The sequence below is a fragment of the Candoia aspera genome, chromosome 2, assembly GCF_035149785.1.
Source record: "Candoia aspera isolate rCanAsp1 chromosome 2, rCanAsp1.hap2, whole genome shotgun sequence".
Lineage (NCBI taxonomy): Eukaryota > Metazoa > Chordata > Lepidosauria > Squamata > Boidae > Candoia > Candoia aspera.
The window spans coordinates 135,139,106-135,151,914 of NC_086154.1; positions in this window are offsets into that span (position 1 = coordinate 135,139,106).

A 12,809-nucleotide genomic window follows, 5' to 3' on the forward strand; every position below is an offset into this window, starting at 1 on the left:
CCTTTCTGCCCAAAAGGAACCAGTAAGGGCAGACAATACATTTAACCGTTGGACCCTGCGGCAATCATATATAAATACATCCCATGATTTACTTTATAGAGATAGGTGTGCTTCCTGGATAGTTGTGCAATATCCAAGGAGGCAACATTTCCTTTCCAAGAACACGTGGGTTCTCCAACTGACTTCCAGAATCCCACAGTCAGGAAGATGAAGAGGGCTATGTACAAAAGTCCACAGAAGAGAAGTGTGATGCACTGGGGGAGAGAGTGGAAGCCTTGGGTATATACAGGTAATCCTCACTTAACGACCACAGTTGGGACCAGAATTTTGCAGCTGTTGTTAAGCGAATCCCCGTGGACATTTGCTTAGCAACCATGTGGTCATTAAGCAAATCACATTGTTCCCCATTGATTTTGCTTGCCAGAAGCCAGCTGGGAAGGTTGAAAATGGTGATCACATGACCATGGGATGCTGCAATGGTTATAAAAGTGAACCAGTTGTCAAGTGCCCAAATTGTGATCACGTGAGGGTGGGGATGCTGCTATGGTCATAAGTGTGAGGACCGGTTGTAAGTCAGTTTTTCAGCACCGTCATAAGTCCAAATCATCACTAAATCAATGGTCACTAAGTGAGGACTACCTGTATGGCACACATGTAGCTAATGCCATGGCTGGAAGCTCCATCCTTGTGCATTTACCATAGATCTCTGGATTAGCACATCCTGGATGGCGTTCATTGCACTCAACTGTACTGAATCTGAGAAAAAGTAGAAAACCTGAGTCAAGGGAACAATGATCTGAAAGGATGAGAGGCCATAGAGGACATACCAGTTGTAGCAAATTATATCACTGTAAATTACTGTTACCCTTGCATTCCATTGCCAATCAGTAAGAAGTGTCAGGGGTACCTGTCTTATCTCAGTTTAGCTTCCCTTTGAAGGAATTGCCTGGGAATTGAAGACAATTTCCATGCTATCTAATGAACACCCATATGCATATATAATAATGTATGGGATTCTTCAGCATAGGATTCTAACCCATCCATCTCCCTCTCAGACTTACAGCAGAATCCTGAGCTCTGTAGTTTTTGCCTGAAAAAGAGGAGGCAAAGGGAAGAATCACTTCCACCTGTTACCAATGATTTCTTGGGCCATCCCATTTCTTTTGCATCATCTTGTCAAAATGTAAGATTTGCCAGGTTTAAGAGGCACGATTGCCCCAGGTCACCCACCTTAAGAGCTCTAGTCACAGGAATCTTAAATCTCAACAGCCGCAGAGTTTAAAGGGACCCTGCCTTATCTGTCTCACCTGACCCTCAGACAACACTATCGTCATAACCCGCATAACATCCCCTGGGTGTGTGCTGCTTTACAAAGAACTAGCATGACAGGTCTCTAACTCCAAGGGACTTACACATTTAAACAGACTCATGGATCCACACTGACCTCTAAATGGGTGAAAACAGATCCACAGAAGGCCAAACTCAACTTGCACACCCTTTATAACGTTAATGTGGCTCTCCAGACTGTTTATGCAGAATACTGCTAGAGACAGCAGCTGTTTATGCTCTCTTTGGAGCTAGATGGAGAAGCATTGATATATTTCCCTGATCTGACCCACAGTTAGAGTTGTGTAACAGCCAACGAAAGCACTTAACGTATTGGCTCACTTCCTTCATTTTCTGTGGTAAGAGGGAGAAGAAAAAAAACCCTGCTCTCAAGCAGAGGAGAGAAGCAGAAACCTTTTGAGCAACTTTTCATATTTGGTGTCCATTAAGCACAGATCATATTGTCACATCCTAGGCTGTCAAGAGCATGTTGTTTCACCAACTGAATAGCGACATGGCTTGGAGAGAACTCTGTACTTCATCTAATCCAAGGCATTGACTTCCAACTTGGAAAACGTCCAGCACTCCGTTGAAACATTAAGGACTGATGCAGTGTTCATGCAAGGACTGAAGCTGCAACTCAGAGCCTTGTCAACGTGTCTCATTTCAGAGCCCACAAGACACATATTGGAAATAATATTTATAAAAGGTCTACATTTTCAGCGGTCACTTGACAAATCAAACAAACTGAATGTTTAGATATTCCAGAACTAATGTTACTTAAGATTTAGAAGAGTAAGCGGCATATACATTTTAACAAATAAGTAATACAACACAACACAACACAATAAATACAGGTTAGCTGACCAGCCAATTTTGAGATGATAGCCTAGACAATCCTCTCCCTTGACGGCTCCATTGTATGAGTGTGCTGGGGGATGCTCCCTCAGTCTCATGCTTTGAAGGTATGCATTAAGCCTGTGTACTAATCTGCCACAAAGACCTGCAGAGATGCTCTCTATCCTGTAGCTTTTCCCCCACCGAAAACAGGAATTACCCAGGTTAGGGTTTTCTAGAAAATGACCCTCCACATTGCCGCTGCCCCAGCCAACCTAGGATACTTGGCAAATATGAATCTTGAGTTCTGCTAAGTTCAAACTGTTGCAAAAAAGAAAAGTATTAATGATTTAGGAATAAAGTTAGCTTGCAGTCAAGGAGAAGGCCGGCTGATGGCACTTAGCCTGTGAAATATTCCTGAACCTGCCAGAAAGCTGGTGTTAACGCATACTATGGTATCCATTAGAATGCTAGAAGAAAACTTTTTTTTAATATTATCAAGCCTGTTAATAAACCTGTTTATTTTAAAATGTTTTACTTTGTTGTTGTTTATTCGTTTAGTCGCTTCCGACTCTTCGTGACTTCATGGACCAGCCCACGCCAGAGCTTCCTGTCGGTCGTCAACACCCCCAGCTCCCCCAGGGATGAGTCCGTCACCTCTAGAAAATCATCCATCCACCTTGCCCTTGGTCGGCCCCTCTTCCTTTTACCCTCCACTCTCCCTAGCATCAACATCTTCTCCAGGGTGTCCTGTCTTCTCATTATGTGGCCAAAGTATTTCAGTTTGGCCTTTAATATCATTCCTTCAAGTGAGCAGTCTGGCTTTATTTCCTGGAGGATGGACTGGTTGGATCTTCTTGCAGTCCAAGGCACTCTCAGAATTTTCCTCCAACACCACAGTTCAAAAGCATCTATCTTCCTTCGCTCAGCCTTCCTCATGGTCCAGCTCTCACAGCCATATGTTACTACGGGGAACACCATTGCTTTAACTATGCGGACCTTTGTTGCCAGTGTGATGTCTCTGCTCTTAACTATTTTATCGAGATTTGTCATTGCTCTTCTCCCAAGGATTAAGCGTCTTCTGATTTCCTGACTGCAGTCAGCATCTGCAGTAACCTTCGCACCTAGAAATACAAAGTCTTTCACTGCTTCTACATTTTCTCCCTCTATTTGCCAGTTATCAATCAAGCTGGTTGCCATAATCTTGGTTTTTTTGAGGTTTAGCTGCAAGCCAGCTTTTGCACTTTCTTCTCTCACCTTCATCATAAGGCTCCTCAGTTCCTCTTCGCTTTCAGCCATCCAAGTGGTCTCATCTGCATATCTGAGATTGTTAATGTTTCTTCCAGCAATTTTAACTCCAGCCTTGGATTCCTCAAGCCCAGCATGTCGCATGATGTGTTCTGTGTACAAGTTGAATAGGTAGGGTGAGAGTATACAGCCCTGCCGTACTCCTTTCCCAATCTTAAACCAGTCCGTTGTTCCGTGGTCTTTTCTTACTGTTGCTACTTGGTCGTTATACAGATGCTTCAGGAGGCAGACAAGATGACTTGGTATCCCCATACCACTAAGAACTTGCCACAGTTTGTTATGGTCCACACAGTCAAAGGCTTTAGAATAGTCAATAAAACAGAAATAGATGTTTTTCTGAAACTCCCTGGCTTTTTCCATTATCTAGCGGATATTGGCAATTTGGTCCCGAGTTCCTCTGCCTTTTCTAAACCCAGCTTATACATCTGGCAATTCTCGCTCCATAAATTGCTGAAGTCTACCTTGCAGGATCTTGAGCATTACCTTACTGGCATGTGAAATGAGTGCCACTGTTCGATAGTTTGAACATTCTTTAGTGTTTCCCTTTTTTGGTATGGGGATATAAGTTGGTTTTTTCCAGTCTGATGGCCATTCTTGTGTTTTCCAAATTTGCTGGCATATAGCATGCATTACCTTGACAGCATCATCTTGCAAGATTTTGAACAGTTCAGCTAGGATGCCGTCATCTCCTGCTGCCTTGTTATTAGCAATGCTTCTTAAGGCCCACTCAACCTCACCCTTCAGGATGTCTGGCTCTAGCTCACTGACCACACCGTCAAAGCTATCCCCAATATTGTTATCCTTCCTATACAGGTCTTCCGTATATTCTTGCCACCTTTTCTTGATCTCTTCTTCTTCTGTTAGGTCCTTGCCATCTTTGTTTTTGATCATACCCATTTTTGACTGGAATTTACCTCCGATGTTTCTAATTTTCTGGAAGAGGTCTCTTGTCCTTCCTATTCTATTGTCTTCTTCCACTTCCGCGCATTGCTTGGTTAAAAATAATTCCTTATCTCTTCTAGCTAACCTCTGAAATTTTGCATTTGATTGGGCATATCTCCCCCTATCACTGTTGCCTTTTGCTTTCCTTCTTTCTTGGGCTACTTCTAGTGTCTCAGCAGACAGCCATTTTGCCTTCTTGGTTTTCTCTTTCTTTGGGATGTATTTTGTTGCCGCCTCCTGAACAATGTTGCGAACTTCTGTCCAGAGTTCTTCCAGGACCCTATCTACTAAGTCCAGTCCCTTAAATCGATTCTTCACCTCCACTGCATATTCCTTAGGAATATTAGTGAGCTCATATCTAGCTGATCTGTGGGTCTTCCCTATTCTCTTTAGTCTGATCCTAAATTGTGCAAGAAGAAGTTCGTGATCTGAACTACAGTCAGCTCCAGGTCTTGTTTTTATCGACTGTATAGATGTCCACCACCTTTGGCTGCAAAGAATGTAGTCAGTCTGATTTTGGTGTTGTCCATCTGGTGAAGTCCATGTATAAAGATGTCTCTTAGGTTGTTGGAAGAGAGTGTTTGTTATGCAGAGTGAGTTGTCTTGGCAAAATTCTATCAGCCTATGTCCTGTTTTGTTTTGTTCTCCCAGGCCATGCTTACCTGTAATTCCAGGTGTCATTTGACTGCCCACCTTAGCATTCCAGTCTCCCGTGATGAAAATAACATCTCTTTTAGGCGTGTTGTCCAGTAGGTACTGCAGATCCTCATAGAACTGCTCTACTTCAGCTTCTTCAGCATCTGTGGTTGGGGCATATATTTGGATCACTGTGATGTTAGATGGCTTGCCCTGAATTCGAATTGAGATCATTCTATCGTTTTTTGGATTGTATCCAAGCACTGCTTTAGCCACTTTACTATTAATTATGAAGGCTACTCCATTTCCTCTGTGGTCCTCTTGTCCACAGTAGTAGATCTGGTGGTCATTTGATGTGAAGTGGCCCATTCCAGTCCATTTCAGTTCACTGATGCCCAAAATGTCTATCTTTAATCTTGACATCTCACCAATAACCACATCCAATTTGCCCTGGCTCATAGATCTTACATTCCAGGTTCCAATGGTGTATTGATCCTTAGAACATCGGATTCGCCGTTCACCACCAGCACCGTCGGCCACTAGCCGTCCTTTCGGCTTTGAGCTAGCTGCGTAATCACATTTGGGACTAGTTGAACTCATCCTCTGTTCCTCCCCAGTAGTATTTTGACCATCTTCCGACCTGGGGGTCTCATCTTCCGATGGTATGCCGACATATCTCTGGTTGTACTGATCCATTTAGTTTTCACGGCAAGAATACTGGGGTGGGCTGCCATTACCTTCCCCGGGGATCGCATTTAGTCTGACCTCTCTGTCATGACCTTCCCGTCTTGGGTGGCCCTTCATGGTTTAGCTCATGGCATCATTGAGGTGCTCAAGCTCCAGCACCACGACAAGGTAACGATCCTTTGCTGAAGATGTTTTACTTTGGACAGCTGTAAATTTTATCAATTGGAATTTTATATGACTGTTTTATTATTGGTTTAGATGCCAGTTTGGTCTAGTGGTTAAGGCAATGGGCTAGAAACCAGGAGACTGAGAGTTCTAGTCCCACCTTAGGCATGAAAGCCGTCTGGGTGACCTTGGGCCAGTCACTCTCTCTCAGCCCAACTCACCTCACAGGGTTGCTGTTGTGGGGAAAACAGGAGGAGGAAGAAGTATTGGTTTGTTCCCTGCCTTGAGTTATTTATAAAAATAATAAAGGCGGGATAGAAAATAAATAAATTATACATACATACATACATACATACACACACACACACACACTGTATATATATATATATATAGCCTTCTTGTGTATAGTGATTAGTCATTGAAGGGCAGGTAATATGGCTGATAAATAAACAAACAAACAAACAAACAAACAAACAAAGAAATAAGGACATTGAACAGGGCAAGTCTGGACCTGTCTTAGCTTATTCCAGATTTAATGCCCAGGGAAACAACGATCAATAATCAGTATCTGTAAACTGCTTCTATCACTTAAGAATTGATACAGGTTGTGCCATGCATAAATGGATTGCAAACACTGAGTGTAACTCTGAGACAAGAACTAAGAAATATTTCCCAAATTAGTTTGAGTATCTGTGTATAGTGTAATAATAAAGCGGCTTTCGTCAACACCTGAAAGCTGCTTTAGACTATCTGATCTGGGACTACAAAAATGCAAAGGCCTCTTAGCTGGCAGCAAAGAAATAGAGCTTTTGGAATCTCTTTGTTGCCAGCTAGTGAGGGTCCAGATTTCTGCAGCCCACTACATACTATTTATAAATAAACAAACAAACAAACAAACTCTCCCACTGTTCCCTTAGGACACTCAAGGTATCTAACAGTCAGCAACTAAACAAAGTATTAAACAATTAAATTCCAGTACAAGAAGTAATAGCTATTGTTAATTCAATTAAAAAGACTTAGCTGAAGAGGATGGTCTTGATTGCCTTTCCTGAAGCCTGAAGGAGGACTGACAATATCTACATTTAATGGTGACTGGAAACCCCTTATGGGCTTTTTGTGTAAAAAAGAAAAAAATGAACTTGTGATTTATGTTTTTTTCTGATTAGACAGGATAGATTATAGAAAGAAGAGACTCATGATGTGACTTTAGAGAGAAAGGTTACACTGTAATTGTACTTATAATTGCTGTGAAGAAGATAGGAAGCCACTTCTTTATATCTTTCTTTATATTGTCTTTTTTTCTACTTTTCTTCTACTTCTTTTCTTTTTGCACTTTTTTGCTGATCTTAGTGCCCAGACGGGATCGTACCAAGACAGCGGTACCTTAGGTAGTCAGGCTTCCTACATCAGTCGAGGCTTTTAGAGTTAAACCCAAGACTTTGGACTTCACGTATGTGGTCCTCCATAAACACTGCATCTGTATATAAATATTTGCCAGGCCAAAGGGGAGGAGATCTCTAGCCAGGGTTTTTCAAACTCTGCTCCATGGATTCCTAAGAGTTCTGCTAAGTTTCCATGAGAGACTACCAATGCCCACCAAATAAAGAGTTTACTCAAATGCAGCCAATTTTCTATCACTAGAGCTTTGTCTGCTGGTGAGGGATTCTAGGATTTTTTTTTACCTAAAAAAAAGCCAAAAGCTCAGTTTCTGCAGCCTGGAAAAGTTTGAAAACCCTTGCCCTGTATAGAGTATGGAACAGTATAATTCACTGATTCAGTCTTTATACTCAGAGTAAGGATTGCTGAATAATCAAGAGATGGACATACAAGTGTGAATTATTCTTGTAGATTTACCACAGCAGTCTAGGGACTGTTCTGCTTGCAGCGTTGAACCAGTTTTGCTATTGATTAGGCCAGAGAGTAACTGCTTCGCCTCAGACAAAATCCACTTCCCATGCAGTTCACTGTGGGGTTGGTGTCATTTGTTTTGCTCCACTGCACTTTCCTATGCTCAAATGTTTTTTGTTTTCCCTATTGCACAATTTGTCCTGTAATTGAGAGAGAGAGAGAGAGAGAGAGAGAGAGAGAGAGAGAGAGAAGCAGAACAGTAATTTGTGAACATAGCTAAGTATAACTTTTCTGGAGGAAGGTAGAGAAAAGAAGAGTCCATAAAAGGCTGTCTCCAAGCAACCCTTGAGCAGGCTTGGTACTGTATCGTAAGTGGGTCACTTGTACAGTCCTGCTGAGTTTCCCATCAGCACGGTCTGGAACTGGTGCCTGAGATGGCACAGCTATGATTTTGGCTGAGAAGAAGAGGGGTGGTGATAGTGATGGAGTTTTTAAAGGTTAATAAAAGAACTCCAAGCAGCTAACAGCAATCTTGCAGGGTAGAAGCATGAACTAAAAAAGGAACATGCACATTAAGCTTAATTGCATTCAAAAATAAATTCAGTCTTCACACTGTAGTTAGATGAGGAAAAATAGAGGTAGCTTACTTTTATTCAGTAGATCTGGATACAGGCAGGTTCATAGTAGAAAGCACTTAATCATCACTGGTTCTTTGTGGACACTTTCTATGTGGAATAGAAAGGGTGAGGAGCTGCATTCTACAGCACCTCCTGCTTGCATGTCTGCCCATGAGGTAATTGAGACTGTTAATCCCCAAGCCCAAGAAGAAGGAGGAAGAGGAAGTCAGGTGACCCACGTGACATCCCACAAGCACAATAGAGATGTGTTTACTAGCATGACCCCCTTATGCTTATGAGACAATGCTGAGTTGATCCCTGATAATTCCAACAGATAGGAGGATCGCATGCCACCATACTTGGGCCCTTGATGGTGCCTTTTGCCCCCCTCTGCCTGGACCCAGTTGGGGGTCTTGGGAATAATTCAGCTCTTTCCACTGTTCTGCAAGACGTACAGTACAATGGCATCCCAAGGCCAGAGCTAGAAATTACAAAACATTGGAGATTGTTTCATCTCTTAGCTCCTCTGAGCCTATTTAGACCAACAGGACAAATGGAGAGAGAGAAGTGAGGGGAAGGGCCTTCACAGGTTTTCCCTGTGTCTGTCAGCCTTGTGAGGTATTCCAGACAAGAAGCACACCCAGAAGTACTAGTTCAAGCTTTACTGTAAGATTAAATTAACAGAATCTTGCAAGTCTGAAAGTACATCTCTCCCCCTCGCCTTTACAATACAAGAAACTAGGGAGGGTCCCTTCTGAGACATTTGCCATGCCCCCATTCCTTCTGCAGACTCAGCTGCCTCTTATATGACTGCTGTCTAGTCTGCAGCTCTTCCACCTGTCTCTCACGATATTCCCACATACCATTACAATCTCCCATCTGGCTGATAGTTAGCCAAATGAGTCTTTGTGTTTAAGAAAAAAAGGAACCAACCTTCCTTCCTTCCTCTCTTTTTCTCTCTTCAAGATGGAGTTTACATAGAAATGAGACCTTCCTATCCTATGTTTCATAATAAATCTACCTTTTACTTCAAATATAATGAATGTCTGCTAGCATTCAGTGATAGCTGGATTAAGCCCATACTCTGCACCCAAGACAGCAACACTATGAACATTTTTCTTTTTAATGGATGAGACCTCCCACTACTTAATTACTTGGTATTCTTTTAGCACTCTGCATATGCTCTGGTTCATATCCTCTAGCAAGACTTCCTACTCAATTCAAACATCCACAAAAGAACTGTGTGATTAAAAACAGCCCTGCTGCACAGTTCCTGTTCTGCTCATCAAAGCCATCCAGGGACAGGGGTCCATGGGGGGAGAGTCAAAAAAGTCAAACAAAAGTCAAGATGGCAGCCTTCACATGTAAGTGAAGCCCCACCCTTAATTTACATGTGTCCAAAAAGGGTGGGGCTTCAGTCAAGCAGTCACGTGTACCATCTTGACTTTTTAAATCCCTCTGCGTACACCCCTGTCTACAATCTAGGATGAGGCCCTGCCCAAGATCACCTCATTGTGACTCAGAAAGGCACTTCATGTTGTTGAGGCAACAACATGTGCCTCACTGAGGGAAAGCAGTGACACAAATTGCCTTGCCAAGTTGTTTTGTGATGTTTCTGAGGTCTCTAGTGGGGAGCTTCAGAAACCACTGAGAGTTGCTATGTAAAGCCGGTCTAAACTGGAGCTTTGTTCAAAGCAACCTTCCCTTCCCTTTGCATGTCCTAATCCAATACTTCCCTGGGAGTAAACACCATTGAGGGAGGTTGTTCTGAATACAAATTGCCCTGGAAAGCATTTAGTAAGGCAAAAGGGATTGTACTTTCTCATATACCCCCTTCATTGGCTTTAGGATGCTACAGTATGGAATCACAATAATGTAACAACGTTACTTCCTGTGAACGAAGTACCTAAGCATTGCCACTTAGGAGGAGGAGGAAGAGGAGCTCCATTTCTAGCAGCATCTTCTACTGTTTTTGAATCCTTATTAGAAATTATTCCCATCTAAATTACAGTCTAAATTCTGGGGAGGTGAATTATCTGTTCTTGTGTGCAAAGCAGTACGGATTCAGATTTCTTTTACATCTCATTTTTGGAGTTCATGGAATGATGACAAAAAGCAAAGGGTGAATATTTACTCAGTCAGAGTGGGTATACGGAGACTAAGGGAACCTAATCCTAGTCAAGGCATATCACTTCGAGAGTTAATATTATCCATCCATCCATCCATCTCATCTGCTCAGTGTTGAATGGTCATTGGGGTATTAAATAAAATAATGTCAAAAACAAGATAAAATGCAGAGGAAAAATACAGAGAACTCCAATAGTGAAATTCAACTATAGTTAGCATAGGAGACAAAATAACACATACATATCGAAGTTACGATGGCGCTGAACAAGGGGGACTTAACGGTGGTTCCTTGTAGTTGCGGCTGTCACAGCATCCCTGCAGTCACATGATCACGATTTGGGCCCTTGGCAACCAGCTCACAATTACAATGTTGCTTGCAGCATCCTGCAGTCATGTGATTGCCATTTGTGACCTTCCCTGCCAGCTTCCCACAAGCAAAGTCAATGGGGAAGCCAGCAGGAGGTCGCAAATGGTGATCACATGACCCTGGGATGCTGCAACCATGAGGCATTCACCTAATGATAGCAACTGGGACTGCCACAACTGCCATTGTAAGTCACTGTGGTCACTTTATGACTGTGTCACTTAGCGATGGAGTTGCGGGTCCCAATTACCATCGTTAAGCGAGGACTACCTGTATAGCCATTAATACTGTAGTATGAGAGCGAGGAGAGCCCCTTTGGATAAGGGATTTCATAATTAGGGTGTGGGAAAGCCCTCTTTTTTGTTCAACTGCCAACCTGGTCAATTTTTCTACTCCTAGCGTGAACACAGGATCCTTATCTTTTTCAGAATTCAGTCTCAGTTTACTGGCTTTTTCAAATCATTAGCAAATCCAAGGAGTGGTTCAGCCTCACCAGATTTAGTTGACAAGAATCAGAGCTGGAGGTCACCCATACGTTTCCTTCCTTCTGTTTAAAGAAATAATTAAATCAATCAGGACTACTGAAGGATTCATCTCTAAACCCTGATGTTTTCCAAAGAACCCTGATTGATTTAATTAGCAATTCAATGTTTGTTTTACAAGGTGGTTTTAGCAGAGTGTCCTAAGATGACTGTGGATTCTCATTTACTATTTCAGGTTGCAGGAAGCAGCTTTATGTAGAGTCAGACTGTCTAGCCCAGTATTGCCAACTAGCACACTTCAGATTCAGTCTCCCAAAGGTACTTTAGAGTGCAATGGCTGCAACCAAACAGCAGCACCTTTTCTCAAGATCAGACAACCAGAGCTTGATGTCCAGGCAACAGGTGCAAAACCTTCCCCACCTTCTCAGTTAAACCATGCTGCTAGTTTATTAAAACTAAAGCCTTCCAGTGGAGAGAAAGCTGCTATTTTATTTATCTCATTAGGGATCTGTAATTGAAAACAGGACTTCTGATCCCACGTTATGGTCAGCTCTGAAGACACTCAAGTTGAGAATCTAGACAAGGACTTTTATTATCTGACTTCAAGCAAATGTAGTTAAGTCCAGCATCCTTTAGTGATTGTCACATAATGGCAGTAATAGCAAAACACTACCGAGACATCTGTGAGAATATATTCTCATTCTCTTCTCAATCAAAACAAAATGTTCTCATACATCCTGCCTTAAATTATGTGGAGAAAAGGCAGGATGCAAATGATGTTGTGATGAATTTCTTTAGGAAAAAAATGGGGGAGGGGTTGCTATGCAGTATGAAAGAGTAGACTGAAAGTTATGGTTGATAAAGGTCCACTGGAAGACAAACCAAGTTTGTTAGTAAGTCTCTTAATAATGTGGAAATAGCTATTCTAGATAATTGGACATCAGAGAGGAATTTGGAATTTATCAAACAAGATGCTGGGGAAGAAATAGTCCAAAACTGAAAGCCACACAGAAAATCTATACAGACATCATAATTTATTTACAGGGCTTATAAACTGCTCTAATCAAACTACATTTGAGTGACATACAATTCCTCAAATCCATAACTTGAATTAAAAACAAGGTATCAGTAACATTTTGATTATATTACTGATAATCTTATATTTATCTTAACTAATATTATCGATAAATCAAAATTAATACTAAAAACTATAAATCACAGTTCAATTATATAAATAAACATAATACATAAAAATCTAAACAGTCAAAACTAAAGAACCATCTTGTCTTGGAGGGAATACTCCCTACATCACTGTAGTCTTGGCTTGATAGAACAACCAAATCTTTACAGATTTTCAGAAAGTCAGGAGGAAAGGGGCCATCCAACATCTGGGGGACTAATATTCCACAGAAAGAGGACATTGACTGAAAAGATGGGCTTCTGTAGACCCTGAAATGACCATCTTTGATC